This window comes from Phascolarctos cinereus, unplaced genomic scaffold, assembly GCF_003287225.1.
Source record: "Phascolarctos cinereus isolate Bilbo 61053 unplaced genomic scaffold, phaCin_HiC Scaffold_4;HRSCAF=312, whole genome shotgun sequence".
Lineage (NCBI taxonomy): Eukaryota > Metazoa > Chordata > Mammalia > Diprotodontia > Phascolarctidae > Phascolarctos > Phascolarctos cinereus.
This window is the reverse complement of record NW_027555847.1, coordinates 425,204,589-425,221,575: the sequence shown is the minus strand read 5'-3', so window position 1 is coordinate 425,221,575 and position 16,987 is coordinate 425,204,589. Positions and strand designations below refer to the sequence as shown.

Here is a 16,987-nt window from a genome sequence, read left to right as displayed (position 1 = left end):
AATACTGGAGAATTCACAAATGGATAAGTGAGATTTCAATGAATTGATATGTGATAAACTGGACTGGATTTATGTTTTCCTTCTTTTAGGAAATCCTAGATGAGGAAGATCCTTACACAAATGCAAATAAACACTTTCTCTGAAACTGATAGTCTTACAAACTAATTAAATTGTCTTTTTATCCAACAGAATTGTAAAGTCACAATGAGTGAAATACATTAATAAGCAATTCAATTCAGTTAAATTCAACAAAGCACCTAATATCTACTATGTGTTACTATGTGTAGATCTTTGCAGCAAGTTTTTCTAAAGGCCTTATCCCTGAAATCTATAGGGAAGTGAGTCAAATTTATAAGAATAAGAGCCATTCCCCAAATGATACATGGTCAAGAGAAACGGACAGTTTTCAGACGAAGAAATCAAAACTATTAATAGTCATACAAAAATGTTCTAAATCACTAATAATTAGAGAAATACAAAGCAAAACAAATCTGAGGTACTACCTGATGTCAGATTGCCTAATATGACAGAAAAGTAAAATGGCAAATGCTGGCAGGGATGTTGGAAAATCCGTATACCAATGCACTTTTGGTAGAGCTGTGAATCAGTCCAGCCATTCTGGAAAGCAATTTGGGACTATGCTCAACAAGCTATTAAACTGACTTTCACTCAGCAATACTTCTAATAGGTCTCTATCCCAAATATAGCAAAGAAAAAGGAAAAGTATCCATATGTACAAAAATATTTACATTAGCTTTTTGTGGGGTTAAAGAATTAAAAACTGAAGATATACTTATGAGTTGAAGAATGGCAGAATGAATTATGTTATATAAATGTGAGGGGATAGTATTATGTGAAATAATGAAGTGGATGGTTTCAAAAGAAAGACCTAATAGACTCAGAATTCAGATTGAATCTTTTTTTTTTGGTTAAGAACATAATGGGGAAATTTGTTTTGCATGACTTCTTATTTGTAATGGCTTTTGTATTTCTTGCCTTCTCAGTGGGAGGGGAAGGGAAGTAGAAAGAGAATCTGGAACCTCTTAAAAGTGGTAGTGTCTCAGCTGAGTCTTCAAAAATGTCATTTACAGGAAATGATGAGCACAAGTTTTGTTGTTGTTGTTTTTCTGGCACACAAAATGTGTCAAGGGAGAGTGATATGACATTTTGGTAAAGTGGAAAAACTTCTAGACTCTGAAGACCTGGGGGATCAAATCCCTGTGTGACATGACGCAAAGCACTTCTCCTCTCCAAGGCCCAGGTTCATATCTATAAAATGATGGAGTTGTACTCAGTGGCCTTTAAGGTCTAGTTTATGTCTAAATTTAAATCTAATTCTACAACCCTGACTTACCATATGGAAATATGACCTATTTCTAAGAATCTAACAATACACTGGAGCCAATCGGTGAAAGTTTTTAAATATTAAACAGAGAAGTTAGTATTTTTTTTCCCTTTTCCCACTCCTCCTGGCTGTTTATGATGTGCGGGGTAAGGGGAGTGAGAGGAGAATGGAACTGAATAACACAAGTGTCACAGGGCAAATCCATGGTATTAGTTAAAGAAATGGGAAGTTTGTACCCTTTGGACAAGGAGTTCAACTATCTAGCCCTGGATTTCTAAAATGAATCTTGGGAGGTGGATGTGGCTTCTAGAAGGTTTATACCCCTGTGCTGTGCAAGGGTTTATAAGTTTAGGTGTCCAGAATAACTGTCATGGCCAGACATTAGGCAAGTCAAGAGAAATTCTTATGGAATGTTTAGGGAGTAGTCTTAGGGCCAATTTCTCCAGTAAAGCAAGCAGGTTTCTTTAGCACATACAGCTAGGAAGAGTTTGGTTAGAGGCTCCAGGTTTTCAAGATTGATTGTCTGGTGGAGAAGTACTAGAGATTTATCCATACTAGGGGGAATGGAGGCAGGAGGAAAGAAGTTTGTGTGTGTGTGTATATATGTGTATGTGTGAATATGTGTGTGTGTATGTGTATGTGTGTGTGTGTGTGTGTGTGTGTGTATACAGTCAAGGTAGTCCCCTGTTTCCCTGAGCCATTAATCATGGCTGGGGACTGATAATGAATCAGCCTCGCTGGGGCAGAGGTGGCAAGCCAGAGGGGATACCACAGGCCAAGGATAAATGGGTAAGGCAGCTCTGGTTTGGATATGCTAATTAGGCAATTCTAAATTGTCTAGGAAAGATCTCTGTAGTGGAGGGGCTTTGATTTCTGCTCACGGAGGCTCCAGGGTAGGTAGGTCAAAGGTTGCTACAATCCTAAATGCAATTTGAAGATGGTGAAGTTTCTTGAGCAATGAAAAAAAAATTGTGTTTTAAGAAGATCAATATTTTAGGGCTGATTGGAGGAACAAGAGAATGATAGCAAGCAGACTAATCAAGACTAACCTGCATCAGTCCAGGTAAGACCTGATGAGGTCCAAAGCAAGAGCAGGACTCTATCCCTCACCCTGACATCTCCAAGTTTCAGTGCCTTGTTCCAAAACACCTACTCATTATGTGCAACTGAACAGTTCATTCACTCCTTAAGTTCAACATGTTTAAAGCCAAATTCTTCATATTTGCCTGAAACCACTTCCTTTTGTAAAAAGTGTTTATGACAAAGTAAGAAAATTACTCCAATAACCAATTCAAAATCTCAGTCATCCTCGATTTTTTTAACTCCCTTTATTAGCTATGTCCAATAAGTCACTACATATTACAGATTCTTCATTCAAACATCTATCAGATTCATCTCTTATTTTTCATTCCTATACCTACCATTCTATTTCAAGCCCTTATTAACTCATATCTGGACTGGTTTCCTATGCTCTTTTCACCTGCTTTCTGTTCATTCTAGACACCAACAGTAGTTTTATTTTCAAAACAAAAACCTTTGATTATCTAAATGCCCAATTAGAAAAAATTTAATGGACTACTTGATGACTCTAGAATATAATTCCTACTATATTCTTGAAATATAATTCCTAGAATATTATGCTACTATTCAAGGCCAACTCTTCTTTGAGTTAATCTCTCTCAGCTCCAGCTAATGGATTAAGTGCCCTTGCTTAAAAACAAAACAAAAACAAACAAACAAAAAGCCACAGGTACATACATACATACAATTTTTTTTCCATTTAGAAATCATCTTTCATGATCTTAAAGAAAGGAAATTCAAATGTGGTCAATGCCAGCTATTTCCACGGGAAGACTACCCCTCTCCCCCTTTGTTTCTCTTTGCTCTCAAGAGTGGCCAAAAAACACCCTGACATAGTCCTTATATGAAAACCTCTGCCTTCCTGTCTCAGGGCTGATCTTGCCTCTGCTCAGTTTCCTCTCTTCTCAAACTGGGAAGAAGTACAAACCCCAGGTGTTTTTGTTGTTGTTGTTATTGTTGTTTTGTGGCCAGTAAACTCCTTCTCAGAGATTGTTACATTTGATTTACAATATTTCTGCATTCCTCACATTGTTGGCTCCTGGTAGGTACAGGTTTGAATCATAGTATAAATAACTTCAAAAAATAGTTAACATAGATTATACATATTGAGGAGTAGCACAAATTCACATACAATATGATTATTTTGCATATCTCAAAAATCCCTAGTATTTGATTTTGATGGACAATACAAGTCCTTTACTGTGGAGCTAACCTAACCTCTATTATCAATATGGTTCCTGAAGCAGTCAATGGCACAGTCTTTTCTGATGCCTCCTCCATTCCCATGATGGACAGGTAAAGAAATAATTTCGTTTCCTGAGTCACCCTCAAGCTATTTTAGTTCATCAAGTTCCACAGGATTTCACATACCAAATACATTAATGCATTTGTATAACTGAATGAACAAAGATTTGGATGTTTCAACAAGACATAGTAATTGTACTCATTTAACAGTGAATGGGTTTCTGCAAAAGAAAGATTATTTGCTTTTTGGAGTATGTTGAAATACCAGCCCAGTAAATGATAATACCTGGGATAAAATAAGAGTATACACTATCAAAGAAATCATTGTTTTTTAAAAAAGTACTTTATAGCACTTCATAATTATTCCAGAGAAACTAGATTCTTCTTTTGACTGTGATTGCTATTTTTATATTATACATACATATATTATACATATGTATATCTGCTGAAAATGTTTTAGATTCTTGTAGCACTTCTGGGTGATAGAAAAGGACAGGATATAGATTTATAGCTGGAAATTTGGAGTTAGTTTATCCAATCTAATGCCCTCATTTCACACACACACACGAAACATTTCTTTGCGTGTGGTCAGATAGGTTGTAAGTTAGTCAGGATTTGAATCCAGAGCCTCTGAGTGTTCTTCCCATTATATTAAGATGGCAAAGAGTTAAAAGGAACATGCTTAAATAATCACTATACAATCTTTTTTGGAAGAAAAATGGACATTGGCATCACAGTGGACAACAGTGTGAAATGCTTCATATTTTTCCTATGAGTAATTTGTCCTTAAGTGCATTTATTAAAAACCTTATTTTTAAAATAGTGATATTGTTTATTACAATCAATGATGGCAATCATATAGTCACTAATACATCCCCACTCTAAAGAGTATGTTTATGTTAATCTAAGTTAATGCCATATACATGTGAAATATTTACATATAGTTGTGTAGATATGTATAATCAAGAGTGTAACTAACTGGCACATTCAATTTGAAGGGCTATCCTACTTCTGCCATCATGGCAAAATTTTAAGAGCTGAAGCAATACAGCTGTGTATATGAAGAAAGCAGCAGGAATTGATTAATTAGCAGCTAATTTATTACTGATAATTTTAGAATTATCAGCTGTTTGAGGTTACTCATCATCTTAGAATGTGAAGCAGAAAGGGACCTCCTGGACCTTATAATTACACTTACTCATTTTACAGATGAGGATACTCAGACCCAGCTCTATGTCCAAGGTCATAATTCTTATTAGTAGCTAAGGTTACTGGCAAAACTTGAACCAGAACCTAGATCACTTGAATTTCAGTTAAGTGACTTTGTCACTACATTAAAATAATCCTCAGGTTGCAGATGTTTAAAACAAGTCCACTAGCTGTTATGCTCAGCTGCTATCACTTTCTTAGCTTGGATTCTTCACACTACGCAACAGGGCTAGTTTAACAATTCCTATGAGAACTACTTGGTTGCATAAAGATTTTACTTAAAGCAATATGAAATGAATACTGAGGGGGGAAACAGAGACGCAGACTCTCTTTCGGGTAATGGGTTAAATTACTTTTCACAACTAAATAATGTTTCAGAGGCACGCTGTGTGTTTTTGAGGGAGGGGATGACAAAAAGGGAATCCTCAATACCAATTGGCTAGACTCTATCAGCTGCAGTTGAGCTCAAGCTGCTGCTAAAGAGCAGTATTGATCTGAAGGGTAAATGTGTAGGGAGCCACAGAGAGGGATCCAGTCATTTCTGAGAAGAGAGGCAGCCTCTTCCAGTAAGAAAGTCGTTTCTACCTGGCTGCTTTGCCTCTGAGAGCCTTTTGTGAATGAAGAGGGACACGCTACAAGGCAGTTTATTGCCACAATGATTTAAAAAAGAGAGAGAAAGGTATCACTTCAGTACAAGCTCCCGTTGCATCCTGCTGCTGCTGCTGTGACTGTTCTTGCTGCTGCTGCAATTTCTGCTGTCAGGTAAGGGCTTCCGTTTTTTTGAATGTGATTTCATTTTGTTGTGATTGCTTCAGGGTAAAAAAACAGAAATGCATTCGCGATTAATAAAAGGATGCCCATTGTGCTCAGAAGCTGAATAAGCATCCACGCAAACGAGGCATCTGAATTAGAAGCTTGGGTTTTGTTTTGCTTTGGGAAACTTCACTAAGTTCTAAACAAGTCGCCAGTCTTCGGAGGCAGATGTTAAAGAGAACGAGGAAAATGGGAGTAGGACTGGCAAGGTGCTGAAACCCCCGAGTTGTTTTGTTGTTGTTTTTAATCAGAAGTCTTAAAGTACTCAGGCATAAATGATTTCTTAGGGAAGAATCAATCGCATATGCTCTACGTTGGAAGGTAATACTGGTCTTTGCTTTCTAATAGGTTTATTGATGCCTAATTTATCAACTTCCTTTTGAAATTAGAGTTTGATTTTTTAAAAAGATCTTTCATAACAACTTTCAGAAACTTATGCCTTTTATTTTTTGCCCACTAAGAGTAAATAAAGCATGTTGGTTATTTTCTTTAAAAAAGAGAGAGAGCATTTTGATTTAAAAAACATTATTAACTTTAAAACAACTTACATATTTGGTTCTCTCCTCATTAAATACACTGTCATCTCAATTTGTTAGCAAGGGATTAGTTCAGCACTGGTATGAAATCCCTCAGAAGGCTCTGGTGAACTATTTCCTACGTTTTGAAATGATCTAGTATAAATGAAGCCTGCATACCCAAAATAACGTTGTGATTTAGTATTTTCTTTCAGAATACTATTAAAGCCTACCTTTAACATATTTGGATAATCTTTCTTTTTAATACTATTCTGTTCTATGCAGATGAAACAATAGCCTTGTAACTTCAGTTTTTCAGATTGCTCTGTGACTCATTAAGATATGGACTCCAAGGAGATGCAGTTGACAGACTTGGGGCTCATTTCTATGATTATTTATGGTTTTATTTTGGCTATTATTAGGTCCATTCATAACACCAGTCCTCTTGCCCTCTCTACTCCCTCAACCCAAGAAGAAATTACTGTACTCTGGGGCTGGTTAGAAACTCAGAGCACTAGAAGGTTGTGCTTTGATTTTCCCTTTTTTTTTTTTTGGAGGGGGAGGCAAGTGTTTGCAGTTTTAAACTATCTTGTGGATGACAAAAGCACTGCAGTTTAAGCATACTAAGCAGATGTTATGTCATATCTTGCATTGAACACATAGGCAGTTTTAAGATTTAAAAGAGAGAGTGAACCTCAGAAATTCAAGTTAGTCTATCATTCATAAACTGGCCAAAGCCATTTTTTTTAATCTATTTTTTTTTTATCTATTAACATCTCAGTAGGAATTGCAGTGAGCACATTTTAGTGGGAAAGGTTTCCAGGATTCTTACAGAATGTCTCCTCAGAACGTAAAGCCAGATGGTTACTCTACCAAAGTCATAAGCGGTTAATTGCCAAATTGATTTGGAGTGTTCAGGAGCATATCAACACACAAAGTAGCAGCTTACATCTTAACTTATCCGGCTGTTTCAGTAGCAACATCAAAGTGTTAAGGATCTGGTGTGGGGAGTATCAAAATAAGAAGGAAACACTGGATATTAATTTGAAAACTGGAGTCTAGAACAGTTACTTCTCTTAATTTACATCTCTTACTACAAAGGTATCTTTCTGCCCAAAGTCAATTTGCTGAAGAATCACCCTCCCAATCCCTACCCCTTAACAACACTGCTTTGTTTTTGTTAGAGCCCCTCTTCCCCCCCTCCCCATTTGTGTTACAACTGTAACATCTAGGGAGTTTCTGATCTTCTACTGTTTGCATTCTCTACACAAGCATTAGGAGTAAGTTTGTCAGCCAAGAATGTGAGTTTCCTGCTGGACCATCACTCACTCAGTTGAATTTACCCAGAGATAGTTTTTCCCAGGATGAGAGGGCTAGACTACACCAGGTAATATGTTTCTATTAAGTGGGTAAATAATAATCATGATTTGTTTCCTACCCTAACATATGGGGAAAAACCACACATTGGAAGCTGGTTCCTGGAGTGTCAAATTAGGACAAATACTGCTTATTTCTGTATTTTCAGGTTCTTTATATGAATTTATGGACAAACACTTACTAAGTTTACTGTGAAACCTGTATCCCTTCATGACATCTATTCAAATAAAATAAACTTGAGTACACCTATTACACCATATTTTAGCTTGCACCTGGGACTTTTCACATGCTTTGTACAGCATATTTCTGGACTCTAAATGGCCAATGTTTTCTAGGGGTTTTTGGTGGTAAGGAGAACACAGAGCAGTTATTTCCTCCTTGTGACAAACACTGACTAATCCCTGGTGATGAAATAGATTTATATAGCGTCTCATTAGGTGCTTTTATGATGGTGGTGGGGGAAGGGGTTGTCTTTGTACATCACATTGTCAGTTAAATGTATATCAAAAACTTCTTAAGATAGAAAGGTCTGTGAGGCAAAAATGACTGTGTTACTTCTAAAGATGTTAACTAGGCTTACCTAACAATGCCTTAATAAGTGTGTGTACATACTTGTAAAATGGAACAGCCTATGTATATTAAGAGCTTTTTAGTGAAATCTCTCAGAGGAGAAAGCATAAACAGATGTCTAGAGGGGCTCACCTTCTATAGTAGGGTGCTACTGCATGTTTCTTGATAAACTGATGTTTTTGTTGCTTTCTAAGTAACATGGGAAAGCACAAAATGAACACAGCCATCTCAAAAATATTTTTGCTAAAACGTGACTATGAGATTTAGTTACTGTTGCCATTTTTCTTGGAGGGGAAACAAGTGATAAAGACTATTCAAACTCTCCCTGAATTAATAAAAGCATAATTTTATTTCTAGGATTGAATAGAATTACATTTAAAGAAGACTTACAAGGTTTGGTGTGTAAGCACAATGTAAACTTACTTTGTCATTTTTTTGTTGGGAGCTTTCTTACTTTTCTGATCTAAGACAAATGTCCAATTTGCACTTGTGTGACTTTTAAAAGAATTGCCACTTTTAGTTTTAAGGTTACTTTATTTGATTTTTTTTTCCTCTTTAGGAAACACAATAATTTTTTGACTGTTTTAACAGTGTGAAAACAGCTAAATCACTATTGTAATAGAAGAGTGGTGTGTGTATATGTTTGTGTTGAATACTGACAGTGTAAAATACCAATACTGGCTCAGTTAAAGCTCCATTTTGAACATTATAAATTACAGTATGTTAATATGGGAGAAAATATACTTTTAGAAGAGGCACAAGTTAAAAAATGAATAGGTGACTATCACTAACTGTAAAAGAACCTAGATCAATGGCATAATAACAGTGTGTGCCTGTGTAAGTATATTTATGTTTTACTGAACTTTCAATTATATTGCATCTAGTTAATGTATATAATAAACAATTGATAGACTGTCAGGAGTATACATTTTCTATTATTAGAAATGTAGTTTTATTCAGCATTTTAGCACTCCCTGTGGTTTCATTGCTCTTAGAACAAGGGATAAATTAAACCTAGAGTATGCATCTATTCCATTTAATCTTCATGTGAATTTTATTGTGCTGTCACTGTTTTGAGTTTCTAAGGTATTGCTTTGTGTGGAATTTACATTACCTTAAATATGAAAATTGTTTTAATTCTAGTTTATTTTTAAAGTGACTACAACACATCTCCATTTCTATACACATGTGAACAGACATACACTTAAGTAGCATGTGTGTGCATGTATGTATATACATATGTATTTCATATATGTGTGAAACTAATTTTTAGAGACCTGTAATCTTTTTTTAGTATTCTCTCAAACCCATAAAGGAAAGAAGAGTTAAATATTATGAACACAAAAATGGTAGATGCTTTAATTCAGAGTGGGATGTTGAAAGGATAATATTCCATTTAACCTTAAATGATGGTGATGCCATAGTGTGTAACAGGCTTCCTGTACTCTATATAGGACAACTCTTTGTTTCCCAACCTGCAAGAATGGTATATGCTCACTGATGCCCCCTAAAGATATCAAGCTCTACTTTCCATGTTATTTTGAGGAAGATTACAGGGATTTCTTTTCTCCCTTCTCAATGTATGCCTTACTTTCTTGTGAAAGTACACTGACTTATTAGGTGATTGAAAAGGAATTTACTATAAAATTTTACAGTGAAACAATGGTGAAGACAAGGGATACAGTAACATGAAAAAGTTTACAATTATGTGTTTTACAATGGTTCTTATCATTTATACTAGTTCTTATCACCAGTTATACTTACTCCATTCCCCTAAGTACCCTTTTTTCCTAGAATCATTTTGCCCAGTCTTGACTTTGATATTAATTCAGTTCTCATGACATTGCTAAGGATTGGTTGACTAGAATTCTCTCCTCATCTCTCCAGAATTTTGTTTCATCAATACTTAATATGTGGGTAATCTATGGACTAGGCTGGTGCCTCCCTTCTGTATTGTCCATATTGGATTACTTTACCTTAAAACCAATGGTTATCACCAAGAAAAGCCAATTTTGCTTCTCGGTTTCTAGTGATCAAGAATTCTTCCCTCCCCCCCATTTGGTTCCCAGATCTACCTCTTCTCAACTCTCAATTTCCAGTGTCTACCTTATCTATCTTTTTTTTTTCTTTCATGTTCCAGCCTCTTTAGAAAATGCTGTCCTTCTAGTTTCTCTTTCTCTTTGTTCTGGCCATAAAGTAAACTCAACAAGCTAATTCAGGCCTTAATGGAAATATTACATTTTCTACCTATGCCATATGATCTAGGAGTTGTAGTGTGAAGCTATCGTATGTCTTTATTCCATGGTTGCACTTTGTAGATTAATGAGTGTCCGGGTGGGCCTGACCCAAGATCTATACTAATGACTGAGTTAATGTGACAGATACACAGAAGAGCTAATAGAAATTGAATATCTTTACCCTGAACACATATCTCTAACTTAGGGTCACAAGTTCTTGGCCCTGCTTGAAGCCACTCCTCCTGTGGGTTTTTTTCTTGAAACTACATTTCATTATGCTAATTACAATGAGAAATAGTATGTGGATCCATATAATTCTGAATTCAAATACCAACTCAGCTACTAACTTTGAAATAATAGGCAATTTACTTTAGCTTTTTGAGTTACCTCATTAGTTAGCTGCTTTAGAAGCAGCTAGGTGGGGCAGTAGATAGAATACTCACCCTGAAGTCAGGAAGAGCTGAACAGATACTACAAGCTATGTGATGCAACCTCTGCCTCAGGTTCCTCAACTGTAAAATGAGGATAGTTATATCTACTTCACAGAATTGTTGTGAGGATCAAATGAAGTAAAATTTGTAAAGCATTTAGCATAGTGCCTGCCATACAGTAAGAGTTAATAAATGCTGGTTTACTATAAAATGAGAAAGGTACTCCTCTGTGGTGCCTTAGCTATAATAGTTATAATGGTATTATGAACGTATTTTCAACATCTCTAATGACTGAACAGGGCCATTTCTCTTTAGTATATCATATAATCACCGGCCTCATTAATGCAAATTTCAAAAATCCGTGTCTCCAATTGTATTCCTTCTCTTTCCACCCATGTGAATCGTTATCTGTGTCCCTTCTTAGAATACTTACATTGAATGGATGGATGAATGAATGAAAAAAAAATTCTTAATCATTGTTTGCTAAGCGGAGTGAATAGAAATGCCAAAGGATACAAATGTGAAAGCAAAGACTGTCCTAGCTTTAAGGAGTTTACATTCTAACTGGGAGTGACACCACTTATTGGGTAGTCATGGCTACATAGGAATATTTTGGCTCAGAAAGATGCAGGGATAGTGAGTGGAGTCAAAGGGGAATAGATTGTCACACCCTTTCCAGTAGCAGTGGCAATATTGATTAAATTAGGATTGCAGAATAGGATGGTAAGGAGAGGTAGGCGAATGGTGAGCAGTTGGCAGTAAGTTGGCTAATGAGATGGCCCAGGTGTAGTATAAAACATAGCTGGCCCTTCCTAGATGTTATCATACAGGTGAGGCACTCAGTAGTCATTTCCATCTTGCAGTCTTCCCTGATTTTCTCTCTTGGGTCATTTGTGCTCTTTCTTTTTCTTGAAGTATATTTTGATTTACTTATCTATGTTTGTGTTGTATCCTCGTAGTAGAATTTAAGGGACTATTTGGTTTGTGTCTTTATGTCCCTGTATCTTAACATATTGGCTTATAAATAGTAAGTACTTAATAAATGAGTTAAACTGCATTACTTTAGTCGACCATCTTCATGAATTGCTGTGGCAGGAGGGGAAAAAAAATATCATCTGATTTCTAACTCTCGTAAGGATGAAAACACCCTCCCTGAATTTAAGTAGTTATTTTTCTAGTAAAAGAAATACAATCTATCACTAGATCTTTATCGAAAGACTTTCTTTCTTCTTAGGAGTTACCAGAACGTGACTTACATCGGCATAATCTCTGTATGGGTTTGAATATGTACAGACACACACATCATCTATTACTTGTTCAGAACCTGTGATTTCATTGATGTAGGAAATTCCCTGTTCTGGAACCTTCCTTCAGCAATATATAACTCAGTTATTTGTAACTAAGGGCCTTTGGCAAGTTGCCTGGGACACTCAGAGGTTAAGCAGCTCTCCTATAATTACATAGCTGGTAGTTGTCAGAAGCAGTACTTGAGCCCAGGTCTTCATTACAAGAACAGTATCCTTTGCTGCCTCTACAGGCATATACATATACACTATGTGAGTACTTAAATGAAAGGTATCATGTAATAGTTAATGGTCTGAACTTGGAGAAAGGAAGAACCAAGGTTAACTCTTGATGATACTATCTATAAATGGCAACATTACTTAACATTCATGAGCCTCTGTGAGACCCTCTCTAAGAAAATGGTCTCCAAAGCGGTGGCTGGGATCTGACTGGAGGTTTGTTATCAGCCATTTGGAGGACAGGAATATGAATCAGATATCACCTTCACCATGATAATCAATCCGTACTATAAGACGTCTTTCATCTCATAAATTTAATAGTTCCCTCAAAATTAGCCTACAGGGCCTGCAGCCATTCCCCTACAAAGTGGTTGTAATGTAACTAAAACCTAAATGCCCACAACAAGCATCTAGACAAAATTCTCTGCCAGCTATACCTAAACCTGCTTTAATACATGGTTTCTACCAACACTCCTCACTGGATAGTCTCTGTAATATAGTAGGGCATCGATTGATGAGTATCACCCCCAACCCCACACAGAAACAAAGTGCTTAATGAAACTTTTTTTTAATAAAGCAAATATAATCACTTTTATACTACTCAAGTATCATTAATACTTTTGTATTAGCAAAAAGGGCTTTGTACCTTTAAGAGATAATATTTCAAAGGATGAGTTCCTTTTTCTCATACTTTTAAATTCCTATTCTGTGTAAGTTTAATAACATGCATAATCATTAATAGTTATACATGTACATAATTCATAAGAAAGTAAATATACATTTATTGGGACTAGATGCTTCAAGTGTTTTTTGTTTGTTTTTATTGAGGAGTTCACAATAAAAAAAAAAATATTCAGACCCTTGCTTTAAGACTACAAACAGGTTGCATTCTGCACCAATGGAAAGAGTTCCTACACTGGGAGTTCCTTCACTGTAAGTAGGTTGCTTAACCTATTGATGCATGAGTAATCAAAACCAGCCTCAGATACTTCCTAGCTCTGTGACTCTGGGCAAGTTGCTTCACATCTGACTGCCTCTATATTTAGCCCAGTGCCTGGCACATAATAGGTCCTTAAAAATTCTTATTTCCTTTCCTTCCCCCCCGTGTGTGTGTTATCATCTGAGCATACATTTAAACCTAGACTGGACCTAAGGGATTGTCTAGCCCAACCCTCCTATTTTATTGAAGAAGAAACAGCCTGGGTTATATTAGGTGACTTGCCCAAGGTTATACAGATAGTAGCAGAACCTCAATATGATCCCAGGGCCTCTAACACTAAAGTAGAATATTTGGTATTGCAACATACTACCTGCTTCTACCTGCCCACTCTGAAGTCTATGGACCTCTCTAAGTAATGTTGTTAATTACATTTAAAAAAAAAAACTACATTGGATTGTAATGGAAACCAACTATATTGAATTAGTTTTTAAGATATTTTTTTAAAAAGTTAAAAAATATCTGGCTAAGGATCCTGATACTGAGAGCAATATTTCCAAGGAATATTTTGATAATTTTTTTCCAATTTCAATTTTGCTTTAAAAGTATATAAGCCTATAGAATTGTTATGTTACCACAAATTTGAATTATATATAAATATACACACACACACATATACACACACATACATATAAATATGTGTATGTCTTGTTCTACTTTGTTTCTATGTGGGGAATATAAATACAACAAAATATTTTAAAGACAAGCTTCTCTATGAATCTGACCTTTGTAATTAAATGGCCAGTGAAACTCTGTGCAAGTTAACTTAATTATCTAAAGTAACTACTTGAAAAGCACATTATTAATAGACTAGCTGGGCATTGTACATCAAAAATGATGTCTTCATCAGTGAATATGACTTTACTGGCCTATTTGTAGTACTTAGACTCATTTTTCTTCCATTGGATATTTCAAGTAAGTTTAACAGTGGTGGAATAACTGAAGGAAGGGGAGATGCTGGAAAAGTTCTGTTTTGAGGTCTCCTTTCACTTATCCATCACTATCTAGTTTTAAGACTTGTAACTCTTCAGATTATTTTTAGTAACCACTAAATTGGCCACCTTCTTACAATTAACACATTATGTCATGGGCATAGGTTTATCTAATTTCCCAGTAATGCCTAATTCTGACAAAATAGTAGGGCAGAATTTAGTAGAGCACTGCTCCCATGAAATACTGCTCTAGAAGAGTAAAAGGTAATTGGCTAGAGATTTATTCACAGGGAATTGTTCATGGCAAAAACATTTGTTCATGCCATAGGGAACCTTGCTCTACATTCTTTTTTAAGGTTTAGATTTTTAACTATGCTTTTATCTACCAAGTTTTTATATGAGGGCTTTTACCAGTTGACAACTTTCTTAGAACACCAGATAAAGTCTTTTCCAGAGAATTTATTGCTAATAGTAAAGCAGATACCTTAGTGACCTTGAGTGTTGGGGTTGAGTTCTCACCCAACATAGTCAAGTTTGGGAATTTTATAGTTATTTTAAGTTCTCTCCTCCTCCCTCCCCCCCCACCACCCAAGATACTTTTAGGCTTCATGTTGACTTTTTTTTGTACCTTTAAAATGGGCTTTCTCATGACTGCATAAATCATTGCTTTCCACATGTAAATTCTGTAACCATTTTTAGAAACAGGGAGGCAGTGTGGGGTAGAAGGAAAAGCAATGGATAAGTCCAACCAATTTGCTTGAAAAATGAGAGAAATGAATCTTGGAGCACTTATGAGTCCAGACAGTTCTGTTTCACTAATAAGTGTCACAGTTGACTTTAGAACCCAGTTCTCCTTATCTCTAACCCCAAGAAGTAGTTAGTAGTTACCTGCCAACTCTCCATACATAGTAATTTGAGCCGCATTTTGAATGAACATTACCTACTAAATGTTGATTTTACTGGTCCATTAGGCATTAATTGCAGGATGACTGCAGAGATGAATGATTCCATCAGTCAGTCAACAAGAATTTATTAAATGCTACTGGCTAACTATGCTATGTGATGGGGATACAAGCACAACAATGAGAGTCCCTGCTCTCAAGTAGTTGCCATTCAAACACCTTGATGAGTTCCATACTTATAAATCTCCTATTTAAGCACTATATTAAGAATATCAACTGACCAGTCAGAAATCTCAGAGGAGTTCAGTTAAACATTCAATGAAATATTGGCACTTTTTAAGTATTATGATAATGTTTTGTTTGAAAATCCATCAGTTATGGTATTTTTTTAAGTATCTATCCAGAAAAAAATGCTCCTCTATTACACCCACTGGGAAGAAGGAAAAAAATAGCCTCCAATTTTGTGCCAGATCCAAGTAAGATTTTAAACTTTAACTCAGAATAACTCAGGAGGGAACTAGCCTTTTTTAACTGAAGATTCAATACTATCTCTGTGTGTATAATGTCCCCAATTCGCCATGGTGTCTACAATTAAAATAAAGCTCCCAGGTTGCACTAAAAGGAGGAAGAAATCCTTGAAAGATTTGTCTTAATTGGTTCTGAGGCTCAGTTTTGTTATCTGAAGTGAACAGTGAAGAATCAGTATTAACACCTGGAACTCATGTCTATGCAAAGTCCAGAGTTCCTAAAGTAGCAATTAAATGGCTTAATCTTATAACCCTCCTAGGTTCAATTCAGGAGCTCTCTTCTGAAGGGCAACACTAATTCTTTATGAATGCAACGACTTTTAACAGCACTGCCCTAATTTGAACAGCTTTGGAAATTCCATTCTTTCTAACTAAGTTAATTGCATTGCAAAAGTCTTACAGTAGAAACTTATTTCTTCTCTTGGAGAAATGCTTTCCTGAGCCCATTTCTTCTCTTTGTGTATGAGAGTGTGTGTGTGTGTGTGTGTGTGTGTGTGTGTGTGTGTGTATGTCTGTTTCCATATAGAGCCAGTTCACCATTCCAAACATCCTATCAAAGTCCAGTTATAGAAACTGGTCTGCAAACAAACTATAAATATTTTGGTCAGAAGTGCCCCCAGTCTTACTTATGCTTGGGCTGTTGGTTCTAATAGAATAGAAGTCCTTGGAGCCTTATCAAATCTCTGAGCTTTTAAATAGACTGTGACCTATTCATTTAGAGGGCTGCTTCAATAAAGCAGTGGCTCACTTAGGTTAATGATGGATCATGGTGCGATTCGATTTGCAGAGTGCCGAGTTACCTATTATCCTCCTAACGTTAGCTTGGGTCATGTTATCACATCCAAATGATGAGTCATGCCCTGTCCCTTGTTCCTGGAGATACTAGTGATTACAGGAAAGCTTAGTGTGCTCATCCACTAAGCCTGAAAAATTCAGCTGGCTGAGAATGAATTATTATTTTTGGCTAGAAGTTAAAAAAAAAAGAGAGAGAGATGGGCACAGGTCAGGCTTCTCAGGACTGTGACACCTGCCTGTTGTGGTTTCGATTTTGGCATCTGGCCAAACAGAAGGGCTGGACATTGGATCTCTCTTTGTGTCTCTTTTCTTCCTGTGGTAAAGAAAGTTGAATAACCAGGCCTGTACAGTGAGAATATTTACAATTAAAACTTCTCAGAATTGTTTTTCCTTTCACATCTTACTCAGACTGCCTTTTACAAAGGATTCTCACAGAACCACCACCCAGAAATGGCAGCAAAGCCTATGGGCAAAGAGAAAGTCACTGCT

The 16,987-nt window shown here is 36.2% G+C and overlaps 1 protein-coding gene across 1 annotated transcript in view; it reads left to right on the top strand.

Annotated features, from left to right (window-relative positions):
• Positions 1-5,351: 5,351 nt before the first annotated feature.
• CDH12 (cadherin 12) overlaps positions 5,352-16,987 on the top strand; it is a 1,313,162-nt gene continuing 1,301,526 nt past the window's right edge. The window contains exon 1 of the mRNA XM_021000534.1: positions 5,352-5,641. The gene's annotated coding sequence lies outside the window, so the exon portion shown is untranslated. The remainder of the gene's footprint in view (positions 5,642-16,987) is intronic.